Source organism: Balaenoptera acutorostrata, chromosome 11 (assembly GCF_949987535.1).
Source record: "Balaenoptera acutorostrata chromosome 11, mBalAcu1.1, whole genome shotgun sequence".
NCBI classification, from domain to species: Eukaryota; Metazoa; Chordata; class Mammalia; order Artiodactyla; family Balaenopteridae; genus Balaenoptera; species Balaenoptera acutorostrata.
The window spans coordinates 98,134,917-98,146,090 of NC_080074.1; the positions used below are offsets into that span (position 1 = coordinate 98,134,917).

The 11,174-nt window shown below is 39.5% G+C and overlaps 1 long non-coding RNA gene and 1 other non-coding gene across 2 annotated transcripts; both read left to right on the top strand.

Annotated features, from left to right (window-relative positions):
* The first annotated feature begins 5 nt into the window (after positions 1-5).
* LOC130709304 (uncharacterized) lies at positions 6-2,499 on the top strand. The gene is made up of 4 exons (XR_009009823.1): positions 6-260; positions 412-474; positions 1,578-1,628; positions 2,306-2,499. It is a non-coding gene; the product is annotated as an uncharacterized LOC130709304 (long non-coding RNA).
* A 5,280-nt stretch (positions 2,500-7,779) lies between these two features.
* On the top strand, positions 7,780-7,886 carry LOC114235763 (U6 spliceosomal RNA). The gene has a single exon (XR_003621863.1). It is a non-coding gene; the product is annotated as a U6 spliceosomal RNA (small nuclear RNA).
* Positions 7,887-11,174: the final 3,288 nt, after the last annotated feature.

Consider the following 11,174-nt stretch of genomic DNA (forward strand, 5'->3'; position numbering starts at 1 on the left):
GTCGACCGCTGACCCAGAGTCGACCACTGGCCTAGAGTCGACCACTGACCCAGAATTGACCACTGGCTTAGAGTCGACTGCTGACCCAGAGTCGACCACTGGCCTACAGTTGGCCACTGGCATAGAGTCAACCACTGACCCAGAGTCAACCACTGGCCTAGAGTCAACCACTGACATGTCAGACTTGACCACGCACCATGACTTCGCTGAAGATGCAGAAACAACAACTGACGTGTATCTGGAGAACACACAGACTTTTGGTAAGTGAGGGATCTGTCCTCAGAGGAGGCCTGGGCAGCAATTGGTAGGCTCCCTCTTTTACATTTCTGAGGGAAAGCCTGCTTTTGTCCAGTGTACTTGATTCCCAGCATATGTCTGTGATAATTCCCGATCTCCATTTTGTTTTCCTAGAATTGCCTACTAATGTGGAATTAAACACCCTGAGCTCTAAGGAAGAAGCCACTGAGGTCACAGGTGAGGATTCTTCTCTTCAGAAATGCAGAAGTTCCTCTCTGCCTTCCCTTCCTTATTTATAGTTCTTTACGTAGGAAAGTCCTATAGTAATTTACACATTTGGGGATACTTTTGCTGCTTTGTTCTCTGAGGTGGAGTAAACTTAGCCAAAAGTTCACTGAAACTTGAGGAAAGTTGAAGCATTTCCCAGAACGCCAGGAATTGCAACTGGTTGAACACCAACATAGCTCCAGCCCCAAGGTCTGACCTGATCTGATCTCTGGGACCTGCTTTCTGGGCTTCCCTAAAGAGGGCAAGCTCCTTCATGTCTCTGTAGGGTCGATGGATGTGGTGTCAAAAAAGGGGTCAACAATTTCTTCTTTTCCAGTTGATGACAATTCATTTCAAATAGAGAACTTTTGGAGTAAAGGTTACGCTAAGTGTAAATCTTATCTGAATATAGACTGAACAGACAATAGAGCGATTTAAAAGCTTCATGAGTTAAGCAGTGTCCCTCTCTCTGCCCATCCCTCTCTCAAGCCGCCATCATTTTTCAATTTTCTGTCTGCCACTCAGCCAAGAAGTCATAAGATTTCAATGCCTTCTACCCCCGCAAACAAACCCCAGTAGTCTGGGGGAATGCCTGGGATTTTTGCTAAGAAAGACCCTTGGGCCTTACTTACAAAAGCACATTTCTAAACACTCTGATTCTTATGTCTATAAATAATAGCTAACACTGATTGAGATCCACTGTATTCCAGCACTGCTTAAAGTGTATAGGGGACTGCAGATAGTAGTTGGAGAAATCTAGAAATTGTATTTTAGCGGAGGCTGAAGGGCTTGTTAAAAAAAAGGTTGGATCTCTCAGGGACTTCTATGTGTGAGTGGAGACCAGCCCTTTAACTAAATCCTTCTCATGAAGTGCACTTGTGTTTCACTTCCACTGGTAGGATTTCAGGCATGGCAGAGTGCCTTGGCGGTTAGAAGGGAGGTTTTTGCGTCATAGACTCAGTGGAGTCCTACATTTACTAGGGGGCGACTTGAGGCTGTGAGCTGAATGACAGGCACACTGTGAATGATCCTTACTGGAAGTGAATAAAAACCATTTCTTTACTTAATTATAGAGGAGCCCAGCGCCTCCACGGGAAGCAACGAGTCCAGCACAGTGTTTTTTGGTAAGTTTCTCCTCTCTTGTCTCTGATGTCTTATCAGGGATTTGACACCACTTTCAATGCTGGTGTTAGTTCACTGGGAAAGGATTCCAATTTAAAACTTTGCAGATGCTGAGATCAGCTATAATTCTAATACGGAGGTGAAAAAGACAGCCTCTTTCCTCTCTGAGGTTTACCGTCCAAGTCTAATTGTCTGGATTTTCAGTCACCAAATAGGCATAGGATAAACGTTTTCTCCCTTGAGTTTTCCAAGATTTCCTGTCTCACTAGGATGTGGATTCCAGTCCAGTGCATGGAATCCTTTTAAGGGAGAGCCTGAGGAAAAGGCATCAGATTTTCTGATTCATAAAATATATAATTCAATTAAAAGCTGTAAAGCCTAGGAGCTCTGAATCAGGAGGTCCCGGTTTTAATACTTTGCCTCACTCCTGGCTTTTTGGGAAATTTCTGAAGTAATTTCTTCAGGCATTAAAATGGATACCTGGACAGTAGGCAGGTATCTTGCTTAAAGCTCAAAGAGAGGGCAGGAGAATAAGGAATTTACACCTTAAAGAAATTATATCACGCACCCACTGTCACAGTGGGAAATGAGAAAGATGAGCCTGATCTTTTGAGCAATAGGTTTTCTTGTTTCTCTTGGCAACTCATGTTTTCATTTTTGTTTTTGTTTTGCTTTTTAGTTTAGAAAATGAAGCAGATTCTCATTACCTGTGACCACCACTCTACTAAGCACAACTTTCTAAGAAGATTCTGGGCCTCTGAACAAGCCTTCCATTCCATTATAGGAGCTTGAATAATTGTAAAAGACTAGTGAGACACAGGAGGTACCTACTTGAGGATAAACAGAGTAGCAGGAATTATACACAGACAGAAGAGGGGCATCTCTTAACCATGTCCCATTTAATATAGGCTTAATAAATGTTCACTTGTACTAAATTTTGAGAGGGGGTTTTTATTTTATGAGGCAACATATTGCTTAGTTGCCTTGTTTCAGAACCAATAACCATTTTATTCCTCTCATAAATACTTTATAATCAGGCGCCAACTCCTTATGACCACAGGAAAGTATGAAATGAGCCTATGCAAAGTATATTGGTTTTCCTATTCCTGGTATAACAAGTTACCACAAACTTAGTAAATTAAAATAATATAAACCTATTATTTTACAGTTTTGTAGCTCAGAAGTCTGAAAGGCATCTCACTGGATTGAAAATGATGTGTTGGCAGGGCTGAGTTCCTTTCTGAAGCCTTTCTGGAAAAATCCATTTTCTTGCCCATTTTCCTTGGCCCTCTTGCATCTTTGAAGCCAGCAAAGGTCGGTTGATTCTGACCGTACATCACAGAGTCACCAACACCGACTCTACTGCCTCCCTCTTCCACATTTGAGGACACATTGAGACCCACCTGGATAACCTAGGATAATCTCTATTTCAAGGTCAACTGATTAATGACCTTAATTCCCCCCTCTACCATGTAATTGAACATATTCACTGGTTCTGGGAATTAATAGGTGAGCATCTTTGGGAAGCCATGCCACAGACAGCAGAGAACATCTTACTCTAGAACTGGTTTGGTTCAGTGGGGGATGGAAACAGTCACCCATGTTTTTCTTTATGTTTACACTATATTTTTTGCAAAAGGGTGTGGGTGAGTTTATGTAAAACTAGTTGGTTTGACATATTTATACTTCACAGTATGTATATGCCACAGTATAAATGACAAACTAAAATGCCACAAGTTTAGAGTGATGGGCAGACTTGGGAGTGAAGAGATGTAGATTCTACCAGTTGTATCTCTGCCTCTTGTGAACCCCAGCTTCCTCTTATAAAATGAGTTGGTTATATCAAATCAATTGAAATTTCCTTTTTGCTCCTTAATATATTTCAACAAATAATACACTGATTTTGGGGATCATTAATGTAAAGAATTATTAATTTATTAGTTTGCCTCAGGGAGAAGTATTCCATGTCATCAGTGAGCTGTCACGTGGGCTTGCACCAGAGCACATCAGATTTGAGGGTTCCTTAGCCTGGCTCCATCAAGCCGCTTGTCTCAGGGCTTTTCATCTAAATAGGAAAGTAGTTCCAAGGCCTCCACTGATCTCTTTTAAGGATATAAAACTATTTCTGTTCTGTCAATGACTATTTTTCCAATTTCTCTTCCCATTTTCTTTTTAATTTCAAGTGGATTTCAGCATGGAATTTTATGATGGACTATTGGAATGATTTGTGAAATTTAGCCAAGAAAAAGTGTTAGTGGACTCAAAATAGGCACTCATTAGTATCTATCCAGAATGGAAAAAAGATTTCATTTCAAATTCCAGCTGCATAGTTTAAGCGGTTACCTAGAGAATAGAGGTGAGTCCAGCCAAACTGGGGGATTGGTTGAAGGGGGAATTTGTAGCATGTCTGCTTAGTATTTACTGATCCTGGTGTAAGTGGCAGTTGAAGCTGTGGGTTTAGAGAGGTGACTTAGGAAGAGTGTATAAAGATCTTCCTCAACCTACAATGGGGTTATGCACCCAATACCCACTGTAAGTTGAAAATATCCTAAGTCGAAAATACATTTAATACATCTAACCTACCAAATGCCATAGCTTAGCCTAGCCTACTTAAACGTGCTCAGAACACTTACGTCAACCACTGTTGTGCAAAATCATCTGACTGGGCAAAGCCAGTTTTATAATAAAGTGTTGAATACCTCATGTAATTTACTGAATACTGTTCCAAAAGTGAAAAACAGAATGGCTGTATGCATATGGAATGGTTGTAAAGTCTATCAATTGTTTACCCTCATGATCATGTGGCTGACTCAGGGCTGGAGAGAGTATCATACTGCAAATGATGAGAAACCCTACCCAGTTTCTGTCCTCGTAATAATACCTACCACTGAAGGCCTGGACTGAGCTGAAAGCTCTGTGTGAGTTATTTACACTGTGTACAAGTTCTGTATGTTATTACTAATTGTACAAAATTAATTAATTTGTACCAAAAATTAATTATACAAAATATTAAATAATATTTAACCTATAATGTTAGGTGAGCTGATGTGGGTTGTGAAAGAATTCACAGAAGTATTAACAAGGGTAGAAAAGAAAGTTTTTATTCACTTTCCAAGGGAGGAGAGGGGCCAAACGCATAGAGTGGTGTTGGCCCTGAAGGGTGTGGGGGTGAGTCTTTTATTGTGCTTTAAAGGGCAAGGTGCAGGAAAGAGTGGGGGGGGTTCACATCTGTTTTGGTCCACGGTTGTATTTGGGCTGGCAGTGCTTCTACAGGATGTGGGTTTTCTGAGAATCTGTGACCTTTTGTTTTCAGTAATTTTCTAGTCCTTGGATGTCTGAAAGAGACTTGATGGTGGCCCTTGACAGGTGTTATACTATTTTGAACAATGTTAGATGGGTTTACATAAAGTGTGTGCGATTTATATATAAATACAAATATTGGGCAAATTTTTATACTGGTGTAGGCTATTCTGTTTCTCTAGTCCAGAACCACCCCAATTTTCAAACATTTTGTTTACTTTAGCCCATTTACACTTAATGTAATTATTGATATGTTTGGGGCTTAAGTGCACCATTCTACTTTTTGTTTTCTGTTTATCTTGTTATTTCTCTATTTTCTATGTTTTGCCTTCCTGTGGGCTACTTGAATATTTTTTAAAAATTCCATTTTGGTTTATCTATAGTATTTTGAGTATATCTCTTTGTACAGTTTTTTTTTAAGTGGTTGTTGTAGGTATTACATTATATACCCATACATTTTAATAGTCTAAGAGGGTCAATATTTTACCACTTTGACTGAACTGTAGAAATCTTGCCTCCCTGTATGTCTTCCTTTACCCTTCTCTGCTTATTTGTTTTAAATACTTCTCTACACACATTTAGAGCCATATCAGAGACTATTAGATAATTTTTGCTTTAACTGTCAAACATATTTAAAAAGTTCAAAAGAAAAAGAAAGATGTATTTTATCAGCCCATATTTCCCCCTTTCCATTGTTTTCTTCTTCTTGATGTTCCAAAGTTCCTTCTTTCATCATTTTCGTTCTGTTTAGAGAACTTCCTTTAGCCATTCTTTTCAGGTAGATCTGCTGGTGACAAACTCTCTTGTTTTCCTTCATCCAATGTCTTTATTTCCCTTTCATTCCTGAGAGATAAATTTACTATATGAAATCAGTATTGACAGTTCTTTTCTTTCAGTACTTAAAAAGTATTGTGCCACTTCTTTCTGGCTTCACATTTTCTGTTATTTGTATTGTTTTTCCCCTATAGATAAGTTGTTTCTCTTGCTGCTTCCAGGATTTTTTTCTGTCTTTATTTTCAAATATTTGACTATGATGTATCTTGGTGTGGACTTCTTTGGGTTTATCTTGGTTGGAATTTGCTTGCCTTTTTGAATCTTTAGGCTTATATCTTCTGCCAAATTTGGGAAGTTTTCAGCTATTATTTCTTTGAGTTTTTTCTCAGGTCTGCCCTATATGTCTTCTTTTTCTGGGATTCAGATGACGTGAATATTAGGCCTTCTGTTATACTCCTGCAGGACCCTAAGAATCTGTTAGGTTTTTTGTTTTGTTTGTTTGTTGTTCTGTCTCTTTTCTCTCTGTTGTTCAGATTGAGTCAGTTCTATTGTTCTGTCTTCAAGTTCACAGATTGTTTTCCTCTGCTGTTGAGCCCTTCCATTAAGTTTTAAAATTTTGGTTATTATAATTTTCAGTTCTGAAATTTCCTTTTGGTTCTGCTATACATTTTGATTCTTTGCTGAGACTTTTTATTTGTTTTTTTTCAGTTGTTTTAAGCATGTCTGTAATTGCTCATTGAAGCATTTTTATGACAACTGCTTGAAACTCTTTGTCAGATAATTCTAATATCTCTGGCCTTTTTGTCTGGCATCTACTGATTGTCTTTTTCATTCGGGTTGAGATTTTCCTGATTCTTAGTATGATGAATGAGTTTCAATTGAAACAGGATATTTTAGGTATTAGAGGCTCTGGATCTTATTTAAATCTTCTGTCTTAGCTGGATTTCTGTGATACTACTCCAGCAGGTAAAAGGTGGAGGTACTGAATTACTGCCAGGTAGGGGCAGAAGTAAAGATCTCCCCCTCAACTTGTGTTGACTCCCAAGCAGGGGAGGGCTTCCCCATAATCGCCTGGTGAAGGATGGAACTCTGGCTCCCCACAAGGCCTCCGCTGATATCACCCGGTCTGGGAGGAGTAGGGGTGGCTTGTTACTGCTTTCCGTGTAGTCTCCACTGACACCACCCCAGTATGGAAAGGAGGGGGTGCTTCGTTACTGTTGGATGAGGGAGGACGTCCAGGCTCCCCATCTGGTTGCCACTAACTCTGTGGAGTGGGGGGAAAATGAGGGTCTTAAACTGCTAAGTGGGGATGGAAGTTCCAGTTCCTCCTCGGTCTTCTCTGACTTTACTCCGGCACAGGTTTGGGCACCTTGTTACAGCCGGGCATGTGTGGAAGTCTAGGCTCCCCCCTCGGGGCCATAGCTTTTTCTGTGGTGTTTGACTGTAGAAGAGGGATTATTGTCTAAATGTTTTCTGCCATGCTAGGCTGTCTGTTTCCTAGTCCTCTGGCTGGACAGAATAGGTTTTTGTTGGGGACACACATTGCATTATCACATATATGTGATATATATCACATATACCACATATATGGTTTGAAAAGCTAACCCTGGCTGCAGACTACAGCTTGGAAAAGAATTTGGAGGAAAAGCGAAAATGGTTACAGGTCACCAAGTAGGGAGGATACTGTAGAGCATAGGTGAATGGAGGTGGCGACAGAGATAGAGACAAGTTGAGAAGTATTTAGAAAAGGGGACAAAAATTGGTGGTGGATCTTGTATGGAATGACACAGAGCTAAAGCTATAGATTTTGTATTGCATGAGTGGTTGGATGGTGGTCTCTAGAGTTAGGATTATCAGATTAATTTTGTTTTGGAAATACTGTACTGAGTGGTGCCTTTAAAATATTTAAATGAAGATGTCATATAGGTAAAGGTGTGAAGCTCAGTAGAGGTCTTGGCAAGACACACAACTTTGTATCATGGCACATAGATAATAATTGAAGCCGCGGGCAAGGATGAGTTTTTATTTTTATTTTTTCCAGTTTTATTGAGGTGTAATTGATGAATAAAATTGTATATAGTGCTCACTTTGGCAGCACATATACTAAAATTGGAATGATACAGAGAAGATTAGCACGGCCCCTGCACAAGGATGACACATAAATTTGTGAAGTGTTCTATATTAAAAAAAATTGTATAGAATTAAAATGTACGGTGTGATGATTTGATATACACATACATTGTGAAATGATTACCACAATCAAGTTAACACATCTGCTGCCTCACATAGTTACCTTTTTTTTTTTTTTTTTTTTTTAGTATGAACTTTTCTAAGGAGATAGTATATAGTGAGAAAAGAATCTAAAACAAAGTTAGAGGAATTTTATAACTTCATGGCTAAATGGAAGCATATGCATCTGCAAAGGACATGCAAGGCTTTAACTCCTAGATGGTGAGAATCATGATTTTTATATTCATCCTAAACTCCTAGTAAAATAACTGGTGTAGAAGAGGGACTCAATAAATATTTGATAAATGAAAGAAGTAAGGAGTAGAGCAACCAGAGAGTTAGACTATGAAACAGGTACACACAGTATCATGCAGCCAAAGGAAGAGAGTGTTTTAAGTAGGACAGAATTGTAAATAATGTCCATTGCTTCTGAGAAGCAAGTTAAGATGAAGATTGAAACATATCCACTGACATGTTTCAGCAAGCTGGAAGTCACTGGTTACCCTCGTGTGAGCTGTTTGAGTGGAAGGTTGGGAACAGAAGCCTTGGTTTACAAGCCTTTGTCAGCCTTTGTTTTGATTTTTTCGCCTACCGGTCAATTTTTTCCTTAATATAACTGAGAGCGACTTATGTGTTAATAGTAAAAAAAAACATTTCCTATCCCTTTCTTCTCAAAGTCCAAACAAGAACAACAAGAAAAGAAACAGAAATGCAAACATCATCTCTGATAAAACTTACAGGACAATTAACAGCCACAGTATATAAGGACTGAAAACCAGCAGAATGGTTAATGACATAACAGAAAGGAGAAAAACTTACTCCAGTAGCTGTGCACGTCTGGGGGCAGGGATAGTGGTACCAAATAGAAGTAAGCCAATGGTCTTACAGAACCCTGGCAAGGCTCAAGGACTGTAGACACAAGGCATGCGAAGATTAGACTGGAGGAGGAGTGATGATGGTGGGGAGACAGGTGACTGGAAACAGGTTCATATCCTCCCTTGTTGCAGCAGGAGAGAGTAGGTTTACTGTCTAGAAAAACTGAACCAGAGAGGCACTGGACAGTTGGGGACAACTGTTATGGAAGAAGATACGAGTGAGATGCTATTCAAAAAACAGGACAATCAAGTGAAAGCCTATAAAATAAATGGAGAGATGTCCAACCTCTTACCCTGGCCAGCTCCAAAGCGCCAGCAGTGAGGATTATGCTTGCCAAGCAGGAGATGGGAAGATTCTTCTGAAGACTCAGAGCTGTCTCAGAGACAGCACCTGGAGATAAGTTTCAACAAAATAGCTATCATGCCACTCAATCATCCTACTGTGAGGTACATGATTCTACAAAAATTCTTTCAATGCACATAGAGTTTTCTGATTGTCTTGGTGTCTAACGCTGATGTATGAACAGAAAGCAAAGAATCACCAGACATTTGAGGAAAATCTCTATCAAATAAGACTCAAGTAAAGAAACAGTAAAAGGAGAATTCAGAGGAAACACAATATGAGGAGTAGAAGAAACCTTTAAGAAACTGTAATTAATATATTCTGAGGGAACAAGAGTACATATTGCATCTTTCAAACAAGAACGGGATGCTATTAAATAAAGAATCAAGCAGAAGATAAAAAGAAATATTGGTCCTTGTAAATTTGGTTGATGATAAGTTCAATAGAAGATGAAGTTAAGAACTCCTCCATAAAATAGAGCAAAAATGCAAAGAGATGGTCAATAGGTGAGAAAAAATTCAACTAACACAAATTTCAAAGAAAATAGAATACAGTGGGAAAGAAATTATCAATGAAACACTACAACACATTTTCCAGAATTTAAGGATGATCCTCCATGTTGAAAGTGTCCAGTTATTATCCAAAGGCTCACACTTAACATTGCAGGGCCCAGTGCAGGAATACAAATGAAGGCCTGCATACATATCTCTAAACATTCACAAGTTACAAACCAAGATAGACCCTAGGTTCAGGTCATGTTTCCCATGTTGTCTGGCTCCCGAAGCCTGTTCCTTGGAGACTGCCTTTTAGACCAAGCCTAGAGACCAAGGGAGCCATGAGTTCCCCTGGATGGACACTGTCCCTGCAAGCTGGGAGGAGGGAGGGGGCAGGCTGTCTGCTGGAACAGCAGGTTGGAAGCTGGTTGGGCCCAGGACTGACCTGGTCAAGCTCCTGTGGGAACCTGCTGGGCAAGTTTTCCTCCCTCTTGCCTCAGTTCTGATTTAGGATTTCCAGGAATTTTTAAGCACCTCCGCAAACTATACCACTGAGCATAGGAGTGACTGGGAGTGCAGTTACAGTGGGTGGGGGTGGGGTGGGGGGGGGTGGGAGAACCTGTCTGCCTTCATGCTTTTGATTGATTTGAGGTGACTAAATTTAAGCAAAAGTAGCCTTTTTTTTTTTTATGTCTGATGCCCTAGGGCAGAAGCTGTGAACTTATTCTGAACCTTTACACATTCTCAATCCTGCATACTCAGGCCTTGGGGACCCCATGTTCAACTGTGCCCCTCTCCCACAATTCCTGTTTTTTTAATTTACTTGCTGAACTTTAAAAATATTTTCTAATGAAAGTGAAAGAAAAAAACAATGCCTTTGTTTTGGTGTTTGTGTGGGGCCTCTTTTAAAGTGCAGGCACCAGAACAGAAGACCCTCTGGGAATACTGAGTGCCCAGTACAAGAAATGGAAAAAAGATCCACATCAACATATATCTAATTAAATGTTAGGGATAAAAAGATGATTCTGAAGTTCTAGTGAGAAAAGCAGTCATATGCAAAGAATTGAGAATCAGAATGATAGTGGAACAACAGTGGAAGTCAGGAATTGTGTTGTAAAAATTCTGAGTAAAAATAATTTTAACCTAGAATCTTATATCCAGTCAGATTATGAATTGAGCATAAGCCTAGACTAAAGTCATTCTCAGACATAAAAATCTCTAAATATTTTGCCTCTCATGCACTCATTCGTAAGAAGATATGGTAGGATGTACTTCAAACAAAGAAAACCAAGAAAGGCTTGCTTTAACCCAGGATGTACATCATTCTACTTAAGAAGGAGAAAAGGGAATTTCCAGGACAAAAGCGAATTATCTGACAAGTTTGAGGGTGAAAAAGATTGTGTTGAGAGAGATTTAACAGGTCTGTTGGAGGTTGCAGGAAGACTTAGATGTGAAAGGAAACCAAGCAAATGAAGAAAAAGATGATTATTAACTACAGGAAAACAAAAAGTTTTTCAAGGAAGGATATGTTAG